Source organism: Vulpes lagopus, chromosome X (genome assembly GCF_018345385.1).
Source record: "Vulpes lagopus strain Blue_001 chromosome X, ASM1834538v1, whole genome shotgun sequence".
Lineage (NCBI taxonomy): Eukaryota > Metazoa > Chordata > Mammalia > Carnivora > Canidae > Vulpes > Vulpes lagopus.
In genome coordinates, this window is record NC_054848.1 from 121,431,231 (window position 1) to 121,444,177 (window position 12,947).

A 12,947-nucleotide genomic window follows, 5' to 3' on the forward strand; every position below is an offset into this window, starting at 1 on the left:
AGACCTTGTGGGCCACTGTAAGAACCTTGGCTCTAATTCTGAGTTGGAGGGGGCGGTCCAGGGAGGGTCCTGATCAAGAGTGCTATACTACTCCAGCCTGCATGGCTGGCCAGAGATGAAGGCCAGAGATGAAGGCGAAAGGAAGCGAGGCTGGGAGCTTAGACCAGGATGGGACCAGGTGAGATGAGGAGAGTTGTCAGGGAGAACAAACAGGGCCTGTGGATAAATGGGATATGGTGTAGAAGCTATGTGGGTAACTAGCACCAGGCTTTTGGCACGGGAACAAGAAGACGGAGTTGCTGTTTATTGCGAAGGGAAAGACCAGGGAAAGAGAAGGCACTGCGTGCGGAAGGGGTGTCAAAGCCCAGGTTTGAAGAGGTACAGTTGGAGAAGCCTGTTAGAAGATAAGCAGATATTAAGTTGGCACTAGGAGCATGGGTCTGGAGCTCAGCGCGCCTGGTCAGCCTGGAGACAAAAATTTGGTAGCCAGAGGTTTGCAAATGGATAGAGAGCCATGAGGGCTAGATAAGATTACCTTAGGAGTGAAGGTGGAGAAGTGCAAGCTCGAGGGCCTCCAACATCACTTGGGGACACACTCATGAAGGACCTCTTGAGGACTACGAAGGATCTCTGAATACAATGGACAATCTTGCCCTGCAGAGTTCTGTCCCAGTAAGGATGACAATTAAGATAAATATGGTCAGTCACCTATTCTGTTAGAAAGGGACCAAAGCTGTGGTTTGGAAGAAACAGGGTGGTCAGAGTAGGCCTCACTGAGCAAAGCCTCGAGGGAGGAAAGGGACTGATTCACATGGATAACCAAGATCGCTGATACTGACACGTCAGGAAAGAGAAGTAACAACTCCTGGGTTTATTAAAGACACAAAGGTCATCATTCCTGTCAGCAAAGAGCCAACTACAGAGAGCTCAAGAAAGTGTGTGGAGAGAGAGAGAGAGAAGTCCTGCCGGTAAAGGGAGGCAAAGAAGGTGGAAGGGTGGTGGGGTCAAGAGCCACTTTGGTCAAAGTTGGAGAAGTAGCAGCAGGCTTCAAGGGATATGGGAAGGATCCAGCATGAAGGAAACAATCAATCTCTGACACAGAAGAGGGCTGCAGAGATGGCCTGGAACAGAAACAGGAGCAAGGGCCCAGGAGAGGAGTGAGGGTATGGGGTGGAGAGGTAGATGCTAGTGAGGAGATGCAGGACCTGCTGATGTTCTCCTTTGGATTGCTTTCCTGCTCTCCAGGAACTAGGAAACAATGTATCAGAAGGTGTGATGGCTGATGAGGAGGGTGGGAGAGGCAAGGAGAAACTGGCAAACTGCAGTATGCTGGCCAGAGAAGTCAGGGGGCTCTATTCAGCTGTGTGGCAGGTGATAACCGAATTTCATCAGTGTTAAGGCTTCAACAACAGAATATGACAAAGCATGAAATTGGTGAAGCTGTCGAGGTGGCATGCCTGGGGATTACGACGACTCCCCATGCCATTCACATAGAGGAGATGAGCGAGGATACGAGGGAGGTCTGGGCCAGGGAGCAGATGGAACCTTCACTGGCATCTGAGTGCCTGCAAGGACAAAAAAGCCTTATTGAAGCTGGGTATGGAGGCACTCAGCTGGACACATAGAAGGAGCTCTGCTTTTGCAGATGATAGAAACGATCAGGGCTACATTTTCGGGCACCAGCAGCAGCTACTGTAAAAGTTGTCTGACTTTAAGAAAGAACAAAAAGTTGTGGCTAGGCTTCAGAGTATGTGCATCTTCAAAAAGTCATTTTTTAAATAAGCACAATTGTAAGCACTTTCACCTTTTTAAAAAGTGTTACACCAAACGTGGGGCTTGAACTCACAACCCCAAGATCAAGAGTCACATGTTCTACCCACTAAGCCAGCCAGGCACTCCAGCACTTTCACTTAAACAGACAAAAAAAGATTTTACTGATTTGAGACAAGGAGAGAGCACAGAGTGGGGAGGGACAGAGGGAGAAGGAGAAGCAGACTCCCCACTGAGTTGGGATCCTGAAATGGGGCTTGATCCCAGGACCCTGAGATTGTGACCTGAACTGAAGGCAGATGCTTAACCCACTGAGCCACACAGGTGCCCTGCACTTTCACTTTTTAATGTTTTACTTCCACATCTAGTCATGGCCCAAGGTACAGGAGTATGAGAACAGACTTAAAGGAACTCTTGATTTTACCTACACAAACTTTCCAGTGAATAAGGTTGTTCTGTTACAGTTCCCAAACTGTGGCAGCCAGACACCCAGGAGTTACAGGGGTGCTGTATAAAGACCACTCCGGGATAGCCTCGGTGGTGCAGCAGTTTAACGCCGCCTGCAACCCGATGTGATCCTGAAGTCCCGGGATTGAGTCTCACATTGGGCTCCCTGCACGGAGCCTGCTTTTCCCTCTGCCTGTGTCTCTGCCTCTCTCTCTGTGTCTCTCATGAATGAATAAATAAAGACTTTTTTTTTAATCTTTAAAAATTTTTTTAAAAAGACCACTCAGGACAAGATAAATAGCTCCTTAAGTCTACCATGAGCTCCGTTAGCTAAAATACTGTGGTCATGCTACACAAAATAGAACTGAATGGCTGGCTACTGTCCCTCTGCTTATAGCCTGGATTCCACTGAAAACTGTTCTGTGGGGGCCTTCCCTAGGACCTTCTACCCTGGTGATGGACAGGTGGGTTCAATGGTAGCCACAAAAAAGGTACATACATATCTTAAACCTGGACCGCTGAATGTGACCTTATCTGGGAAAAGGGTCTTTGCTGATGTGGTGAAGTGAAAGATCTCAAAATGAGCTCCTCCTGGATTAGGGTGAGAAGCCAAGTGCAGATAGAAGCACCAGATGCGGGCAGCCCGGGTGGCTCGGCAGTTTAGCGCTGCCTTCAGCTCAGGGCCTGATCCTGGAGATCCGGGATCAAGTCCCACGTCGGGCTCCTTGCATGGAGCCTGCTTCTCCCTCTGCCTGTGTCTCTGCCTCTCTGCCTCTCTCTCTCTCTCTCTCTCCCATAAATAAAATCTTAAAAAAAAAAGAAGCATCAGATGCAGTGATGTGACCATTAGCCAAGGAACATCCAGGACTGCCAGGTAGCTGCCAGCCACTGGAAGAGCAGGAAGGATCCTCTACTAACTAGAGCCTCCTGAAAGAGTGGGGCCCTGTGACACCTGAATTTTGGACCTCGGCCTCCAGCACTATACAAGTTCTAATTCTCAACAGACTAGTGAACCTTAACCAAGGATCCATATGACTTCTACCCTCCCCACCCTTACCAAAGAGGAAGTTCCCACCTAAAGCCCACCCTCCATGCAAGGACTCTGCTCTTCTAGGGCTCTGTCTCCCCCACCGCCCCCCACATAAACATGCTCTCATAGCCACCCATCTGAAAAAGACCCTCTGTAACACCATCAACCTCGACCCTACACTCATTTCTCTGGTCCTCATCATGGCACAACTTCTCAAAAAGAGTTGTATATACCTGGTCTCTACTCTCTCACCTCCCACTCACTCCAATCTGACTTCTGTCCCTATCGCCTCTGATGAAGTTCACCACATTACAGCTAGGTCCTTGCTAAAAATCCTTCACTAGACAAAGACCAAATATATACATGTATTTGCTACCTAGCCCTTCAAATCTTGAAGAAACAAAGTACAGATGTATAAAGAGGAAGAGACCTCCAACAGAGATGATACCACAAGGAGACTTCTGAACGGATATATTTCACAAATTTCTAGATGCTGGAAGTAGGACGAATATGTTGACTAATGGAACAGTGCACAATGTACTACAAAGGAAATGGGAGCCCGTGTGCCAGTAAGAACCCAAAAGAGGCTCTTAGAGCAGCGCAGACCAGGGACAAGCAGTGCGCCTCAAACTTCATGGATCACTTGGGTGAGCATCATATTGTCATTGAGAAGGTTGCAGCACGGCAGTTCCAGAAAGCTCCAAAGTGAGGCTAATGATACTGGGGCTGGTCGGTGGAGCACCCTTTGAGTGGCTAGGTGCCACTTTCTCCTGTATTCAAGAAACCAAGGGGTCTTTTCTAAATCTATGGCTGGAACTTTCCTTTCCTCCCTGCAAAGCTCCTGGTGGACAGCAGCCCAGGTGAAGCCCACTTCTATCTGGCCTCTGAGGGTCCATGGCAGAAAGGTTGACTCCTGTCTGCTTACCTTGCAAATGCAACTCTGGTTAACCTGTTCTGTCCCGAACAGAACTCCTACTCCAAATCCCTCTTAGGTGAGAGACCCCACAGGAAATGGGACTCCACCAGAACAGAGGCAGTGTGCCAACTACCCAGGCTTCTTGTCCCCAACCTGAATGGCTCTCCAGGGCCAGGGGAAGAGATCCAGCAACATGGAAGAGGGACCAATTCTGTCCCTAGAGGAAATATAATATTCTGGGAAAAATTCTAGAAGACAATATAGCTATAAAACCATAACAGAAGTGTTCACAAACAAGAAAGAAACAAACAATACAAGGGTTCAGAGATTAAAAATGGATTAGCTACAAATACATAACAACAGTGTGGCATTGTTTACAATAGGAAAAGGCTGAAAAGGATCCAAATGTCCATCCAGAGAGAGCTGCTCAGCTAAAGCACAGTTCATCTATACAACGGAGTCTATGTAGCAGGAATACGAAGAATGAGGAAGAGAAAACTCCATATTGCCATAAAAGAGGAGGGAATGAAAAAAAAATAAAAAATAAAAAAATAAAAAAAAAATTAAAAAAAAAAAAGAGGAGGGAATGGACACTGACAGGGAATGATCTCCAGGACAGACCAAGTGGAAACAAACTAAAAACAAAATGTGAAGCAGTATATCCATCATGCTAACTTCCTGTGCAAGGAAGAAGGAGAAATAAGAATACAGGTCTATTGGCTTATCTTTGTAAGAGGAAACACTTAGAAGGAAGAGCAAAAAACTAATAAAGTGATCACCTACAAGGGAATCAAGGGGGTAGAAACAGAAATGCGGCTTCTGAGTATTTCTTTTCAAGATTTTATTTATTTATTTGAGAGAGAGAGAGCGAGCATGAGCAGAGGGAGGGACAGAGGAGGAGGGAGAAGCAGATTCCCACTGAGTGGGAGCCCAACGTAGGACTCGATCTCAGGACCCTGAGATCATGACCTGAGCAAAAGGCGGACACTTAACTGACGGAGCCACCCAGGTGGCCTTGCGTATATATTTCTTATATGGGTTGGCTTAAAAAAATTCAAGTCTGTTATACTAGATTCAACAGACATCAACTTGCATTTTAATGTTGCTTACATATACATAAAATGTGGGCACATAAGCCATTAATATAAAGAACCATTATTACAATTGTAACTTGTTATTCTATGATCACAACTAAACAAGATTCAGTGAAGTAGCAATTCCCCATATTAAATTAGGCTTGACTTTTTATTTTATTTTTTATTTTTTTAATTTTTTATTTATGATAGTCACACACAGAGAGACAGAGACAGAGACATAGGCAGAGGGAGAAGCAGGCTCCACGCACCGGGAGCCCAATGTGGGATTCGACCCCAGGTCTCCAGGATCGCGCCCTGAGCCAAAGGCAGGCGCTAAACCGCTGTGCCACCCAGGAATCCCTAGGCTTGACTTTTGAACCATTAAACACTTTACATATTCTAAAAATAGAGGAAAAAAGTAAACAATGCTGAAAACAAATAAACCTGGCTGTATATCAAATCAATAATAAAACCACACAGGAAAGAACTGTTCCAAGTGACTTTCCTCCAACATATTATAAAGAAAAATTCAAACATACAGAAAAATTGAGTAAACCACACAAAGAACACCCACATACTCAATCACCTAGATTTTGCCATTGTTGACATCATTCATTTATCCAGCAGTCCATATTATTTTCTTTTTTATTTTTAAAGATTGTATTCATTTATTTATGAGAGACAGAGAGAGAGAGACAGACAGAGACAGAGAGAGAGGCAGAGACACAGGCAGAGGGAGAACCAGGCTCCATGCAGGGAGCCAGACGTGGGACTCGATCCCCGGTCCCCAGGATCACACCATGGGCCGAAGGCGGCGCTAAACCGCTGAGCCCCCCAGTGATCCCCTCCATCTTATTTTCGATGCATTTCAGAGTTTGCACACAAGTATACCCAAATACTTTGGCACACATACCATTAACTAGAGTTGAGAACTCATTTTCGGTTTTTTAGATAAAATTTACAACCAGTGAAATGACAAATCTTTCATGTGAATCATTTGATGAGCTCTGTCAAGTGCATGCATCTGTAGAAGCCAAACCTCTATTAAGATAGAAAACATCACTATGACCACAGAAAGTTCCCTGCTACCATTTCTCATTCAGTCATACTCAACATTCTCATCAATATTTGCTATTGTCAATTTTCAATTTTGGCCATTCTGGTGGATGTGTAGTAGTATTTCATTGTGGTTTTAATTTGCATTTCTCTGATGGATAGTGTTAAGCACTTTCTCATGGTCATCATTCATATGCCCTCCTTTGTGAAGTATCTATTAAAAATTTTCCCCTATTATTGAACCGTAGGAGTTCTTTATATAGTCTAAATACAAGTACTCTGTCAAATATATGATTTTCTATTTTCTCTATTACTTGTCTCAACTATTTTCTCAGTGATTTGTCTTTTCAATTTAACGGTATCCTTTAAAGAGCAAAAAATTTTAATTTTAATGTTGAAGTTTCCAAACCCCGGTACCTAAGAATGTGACCTTATTTGGAAATAGGGTCGTTGCAGATCTATTTAGTTAAGATGAGGTCATCCTGGAATAGGGTGGGCCCCTAATCCACTAAGACTGGTGTCCTTATTATAAGACAACTATGTGAAGACACAGACACATGAGGAAAACACCATGTGATGAGGAAGGCAGACACTGCAGTTATGCAGCTGCAAATCAAGAAACATCAAAGAGTGCCAGCATGCCACCAGAAACTAGCAAGATGCAAGGAAGGATTTCTCTACAGGTTTCAGAGGGTGCATGGCCTTGCTGACACCCTGAGTTTTAAGCCATCCTGTCTGTGGTATTTTGTTATAGCAGTTCTAGAAAACTAACATGGATAGGGTCAAGGTTCATTTTTGTCTGGTATAAACATTATTTGCTATGATTCAGAACCATCTGGTGGAAAGGTTGTCCTTTCTCCCACTGAACTGCTCTGGTGCCTGTGTTAAAAATAAAATGATCATTGGGGCATCTAGTGGCTCAATCAGTTAAGCATTCAACTCTTGATTTCAGCTCAGGTCATGATCTCAGGGATGTGAGATCAAACCTTGCATGAGGCTCTGCACTGGGCATGGAGCCTGCTTAAGATTCTTGCTCTCTGAGCAGCCTGGGTAGCTCAGTGGTTTAAGCGCCTACCTTAGGCCCAGGGTGTGGTCCTGGAGTCCCAGGATCGAGTCCCACATCAGGCTCCCTGCATGGAGCCTGCTTCTCCCTCTGCCTGTGTCTCTGCCCTCCCCCCCCATTATGAATAAATAAATAAAATCTAAAAAAAAAAAGATTCTTGCTCTCCCTCTCCAACCCCACCCCCTTTGTTCTCTCTCTCTAACAAAAAAAGGTCACAGAACTTTGGAAAATTTCTGGGCTCTTTATTTCTACTCCAGTGAACTATGTGTTTATGCTTTTGCAAGTATCAAGCAGTCATGATTACTGCAGATTTATAGGAAGTCAGAGCCAGGTAGGGTAAATGTTCCAATTTTGTTGTTTTCAAGATTGCTTTGAATGTTCTAGTACTTTGCATTTCTATATACATTTTAGAATCTGCTTGTCAATTTCTACAAAAAGTCTGTAGTTATTACTGGAATTATGTCTAATCTACAGGTCAAGATGGGGGAACTAACATACAGTCAACCACTCAATTCATGAACATGGTATTTAGGTCATTAATTTCTTTTATCCATGTTTTCAGCTTCAGTGTATAGACCATGTACATTTTCATTAAATTATTCCTAATGGTTCTGCATTATTATTTTCACCTTTCAATTAACTTTTGTATAATTGATCTTATGTCCTGAGACCTTGCTGAATTCATTTTTTAGTTTTAGTTGCTTTTTCTCTCCTCTATAGGTTCTCAAATTTCCTACATTACCCCCAAAAAGAACAGTTTTATTTCCTTTTAACATTAATGCTATTTATCTTTTCTTGCCTTATCATACTGGCTAAAACATCTAGTACAATACTAAACATAAGTATTGAGTGTGGACACTTTTGCCTTTTCTCTGATTTTAGGGGTAACATGTTCAATATTTTACTATTAAATACAGTGTATCTGTAGCTTTCATAAATGCATCATAACAAATGAGCAAGTTCCCTTCCATTCCTAATCTGGTAAGTTTCTATTATGAAAGGGCATTGAATTTTGTCAAATGCTTTTTCTAGGTTTATTGAGATAATTATGTTTTTATTCCTTTATTCTTTTAAAAAGATTTATTGGGATGCCTGGGTGGCTCAGCAGTTTAGCGCCTGCCCTCAGCCCAGGGCGTGATCCTGGAGTCCAGGGATCGAGTCCCACATTGGGCTCCCTGCATGGACCCTGCTTCTCTGCCTATGTCTCTGCCTCTCTCTGTGTCTCTCATGAATAAATAAATAAAATCTTAAAAATAAAATAAAAAGATTTATTTATTTGAGAACATGTGTGCACATGCATGCACAAATGGTGGGGAGGGACAGAGGAGGGAGAGAAACAAGCAGACTCCATGCCCAGTGTGGAACTCAACACAGGACTTGATCTCATGACCCTGAGATCATGAGATGAAATCCAGATCAAATCAAGAGCTGACCAGTTAACCAACTGAGCCACCCAGGTGTACCCTCCTTATTCTCTTAATATGGTGAACTACAGAGTGGCTTTTGAATGTTAAATCACATTTTTATTTCTGAGAAAAATATCACCTGGTTGTGATCCATTATCTTCTTATATATTAATTTGACTTACTAATATTTTATTAGGATTTTCACATTATGTTAAGGATGGATATTGGTCTATAATTTTCTTGTTAGGTAATCATTTTGTAAGATTTGGTATCAGGGTTATGGCAGACTCATAAACTATGAAGTGTTTCTCCTTAAATCTTCTAAAAGCTTATGTTTATGTAAGATTGGTGTTATTTCTTCAATGTTTGATAAGATTCACCAGTGAGACAAACCATGAGAGACTCCTAACTCTGGGAAATAAACCAAAAGTGGCATACGGGGAAGTGGAGGGGGATAGGGTAACTGGGTGATGGGCATTATGGAGGGCACATGATGCGATGAGCACTGAATGTTATACTATATGTTGGCAAATTGAATTTAAATAAAAAAAAAATAGGGATGCCTGGGTGGCTCAGCAGTTGGGCGTCTGCCTTCTGGCTCGGGGCATGATCCTGGAGTCCTGGGGTCGAGTCCCACATCAGGCTCCATGCATGGATGCTGCTTCTCCCTCTGCCTGTGTCTCTGTCTCTCTCTCTGTATGTGTCTCTCATGAATAAATAAATAAAATCTTTAAAAAATAAAATAAAATAAATTTAAAAAGCCAAAAAAAAAAAAATTCAGCAGTGAAACCATTTAGGCTTAGAATTTTCTTTTTTACTTTTTTTGGGGGGGAATCTTTTTTGAAGTAGGCTCCATCCCCTACATGGAGCTTGAATGCACAAACCCAAGATCAAGAGTCCCATGTTCTACCTACCAACTTAGCCAGCCAAGCACCCTGATAATGAATTAAATCTTTTTACTTGATAAATGGCTATTAAGTATTTTCTATTTCAAATTATGTCAGTTTTGACATGTCCTTTTTTTTCAAGGAATTTGTCCATTTCATATGCCAACTCTAGCTTATAACATTCCCTTAGGATTCTTTTAATGTCTGAAGAAGTTTCAGTAACATCCCTTTTACGCTTGATATCGGTAACTCACGAGCTTCTCTTTTCATCTTGATTTGCCTGGCCAGGGGATTATCTGTTGATATATTCAAAGATCCAACTTTTGGCTATGTTAATTATCTCTATGGCTGTTTCTACTTCATAAATTCCTGCTCTTACCTTTATCACTTCCTTCCCTCTATTTACTTTGCTTTTTCTTTTACTAGCTTTTTAAAATTTTTTTAAGATTTATTTTTATTTATTTATGATAGACACAGAGAGAGAGAGAGAGAGAGAGAGAGAGAGAGAGAGAGAGGCAGAGACACAGGCAGAGGGAGAAGCAGGCTCCATGCACCGGGAGCCCGACGTGGGATTCGATCCCGGGTCTCCAGGATCGCGCCCTGGGCCAAAGGCAGGCGCTAAACCGCTGCGCCACCCAGGGATCCCTTTTACTAGCTTCTTAAAGTAGAATCTTCGATCACTAATTTTATACCTTTCTTCTTTTCTAGTAAATGCATTTAAGGTTATAAATTTCACTGAGTACTCCTTTAACTGCATCCTATCAATCTTAATGTTTTATTTTCATTATAATTCATTGTTACTTGAAATATTCTCTAATTTTTCTTTTGACTTCTTTGACCCATGGGCTATTCAGAAATGTATTAATTTTTAAATAGTTGGGGTTTTTCTTCTAGATCTTGTTATAATTTAATCCCATTCTGATCAAAGAACATAAATCAAACTTCTGGAATTTACTGAGACTTGTGTTATCATCCAGCAAATGATATAGTGTTGAACTGTATTATGTACATTTGAAAAGAATGTGTTCTGTAATTGTTGAGTGTTATTCCATAAATGTCGATTAAGTCAATGTGGCTGGTAATGTTCAGATCTGCATCCGGATTTTTGTCTAGTTCTAACAATTACTCAGTATTAAAATTTCCCAAGTCTGATTACAAATTTATCTATTTCTCTCTTTAATTTTGCCAATTATTCTTCATGTACTTGGCAGCTTTATAACTAGTTTTATAACTAGGCGGATACACATTTGTAATTGTCAATGTCTTCCTTTTTTTTTAATTTTTATTTATTTTATTTATTTATGATAGGCACACAGTGAGAGAGAGAGAGAGGCAGAGACATGGGCAGAGGGAGAAGCAGGCTCCATGCACCGGGAGTCCGACGTGGGATTCGATCCCGGGTTTCCAGGATCGTGCCCTGGGCCAAAGGCGGGCGCTAAACCGCTGCGCCACCCAGGGATCCCCAATTGTCAATGTCTTCCTGATGAGCTGATCCTTTTCTCACTATGAAGTGTGTCTCTTTATCTCTGGTAATATCCTTTGTTTTGAAGTCTGCTTTTTTTGATATTAGTATTGCTACTCCAGCTTCCCTATGCTTACTGTTTGCACAGTATACCTTTCCCCATTCTTTTATTTTCAACCTAGCTGTGTTTTTATATTAAAACCACTTCTCTCATAGACAACATATAGTTGGGCCTTGATTTTAAGTAGGCTGCACTCCCAGCATAGAGCCCAACATGGGACTTGAACTCATGACCCTGAGATCAAGACCTGAACTGAGATCAAGAGTCAGATGCTTTTAACAGACTGAGCCACCCAGAGGTCCTGGGCCTTGATTTTTCAATTAGCAATAATCACGCTTCGGATAAACCTCATTGGCTACAATACTGCCACTGCGCAAAGCTCTGGGCCTTGATTTTTTTTTTATGATTTATTTATTTATTCACGATAGACACAGAGAGAGAGAGAGGCAGAGACACAGGCAGAGAGAGAAGCAGGCTCCATGTCGGGAGCCCGACTTGGGACTCGATCCCGGGACTCCAGGATCGCGCCCTGAGCCAAAGGCAGGCACCAAACCGCTGAGCCACCCAGGGATCCCCTGGGCCTTGATTTTTAATCCAGCTTACAATCTCTGCTGTTTTAACTGAAATGTCTAGTCTGTTTTCATCCAATGTAATTATCAATATGAGTGGATTTAGGACTACTGATTTGTGTTTTCATTATGAGCTATTTTCTTTTATGTACTTGAGCTCGTTACAACAGCTGCTTTAAAAATTTGTCTATGCTAATTCCAACACTTGGGTCATCTTGGAGTACGGTGCCATTGATTGCCTGTTCTCTTGAATAGGGAGGGGTAAGCAAAGTATGACCTGCAGGCCCAATCTGACCTACTATCTATAAATAAAATTCTACTGGAATGCAATCATGCCTATTCACTTATGTACTATCTATGGCTGCTTTCACACTATAACAGCAGAGTTGCATAGTTGTGACAGAGACTACATGGCCAGCAAAGCCTAAAATAGCTACTGTGTACAGAAAAAATTTGCTTACCCCTGGTTCCTGAGTAAGGATCACATTTTCCAATTTTTCAAATGTCCAGACATTGTGAATGATAGACTGACAGATTTTGGATTCTGTTATAGTCCAATAAACAGTACCAATTTATTTTAGCAGACAGTCAAATTGGTATAATTCAAACTCCAAACTATCTTCCCCTACGGTGGGAGGCATCTGAAGTTCTGTTCATTTATTTTGCCATAGCTGGAATTTGGTCAAGTTTATATGAAAAATTTGGGCCCCCTGCCTGTGTCTATCTGCTTTCCAGGATTTCTGTCCTTGGTTTCCAGCCTCTGTGGTTGCTGTGAACTCTGTCCTGTGATTCTTCAATCACTGAGACTGCAGGTTAGTGGTAATATTGGTATTATAATTTTATAACTATTTTATGTATATTATTTGATAAAGCAAGTATGTTAAGAATCAACATCTTTGGGGAGCTTGTGTGGCTTAGCTGGTTAAGCACTCAACTCTTGGTTTAGGGTAAGATCATGATCTTGGGGTCCTGAGATCAGGTCCTGCATCGCCGGGCTCCCTTGCTCGGCAGGGTCTGCTTCTCCCCTCTCGGCCCCTCCCCCCACTTGTACACTCTGTCTCTTTCTCTCAAATCTTTATTTTTTTAATTTTTTTCTTTCTCTCAAATCTTTAAAAAAATTTTTTTTCCTGTTTATTAGAGACACAGAGAGAGAGACAGACAGACAGACAGACAGGCAGAGGGAGAAGCAGGCTCCATGCAGGGA

At 42.2% G+C, this 12,947-nt stretch overlaps 1 pseudogene; it reads right to left on the minus strand.

Annotated features, from left to right (window-relative positions):
- Positions 1 to 11,381: 11,381 nt before the first annotated feature.
- On the minus strand, positions 11,382 to 11,555 carry LOC121483745 (annotated as a pseudogene).
- Between the last annotated feature and the right edge of the window lie 1,392 nt (positions 11,556 to 12,947).